Here is a 404-nt window from a genome sequence, read left to right as displayed (position 1 = left end):
ACACACACACACACACACACACACACACACACACACACACACACACACACGTCTGGAAAACAAACAAACAAACAAACAAAAGACTAAGGTGGACTCCTGCAGTCCTAAGTCGTCCTGCAGGATGGTGACATACTGCCCCCTTCTGGTAACTGAGGATTATGCCACCCATTTCAAATTGCATTTTCTCTCTTTGCAACCATGAGCCCCTCTCCTAGCCTAGCCTAGCCACTTGCACTTTATATGACTCTTTCCTGATGGTCTGTCTGTCTGTCTGTCTGTCCGTCCGTCTGTCTGACAACAATCCTAGCCCCTGTGTTAATTTCTGTTTCAGTCTCCCTTGTGTCTGTTCTCATGGCTCAGACCGTCCCCTCCTGAAGCCCCAGCCTGCCTTGGCATGCTTCACC

This window comes from Mus caroli, chromosome 9, assembly GCF_900094665.2.
Source record: "Mus caroli chromosome 9, CAROLI_EIJ_v1.1, whole genome shotgun sequence".
Classification (NCBI taxonomy): domain Eukaryota; kingdom Metazoa; phylum Chordata; class Mammalia; order Rodentia; family Muridae; genus Mus; species Mus caroli.
This window is presented reverse-complemented; position numbering follows the sequence as displayed.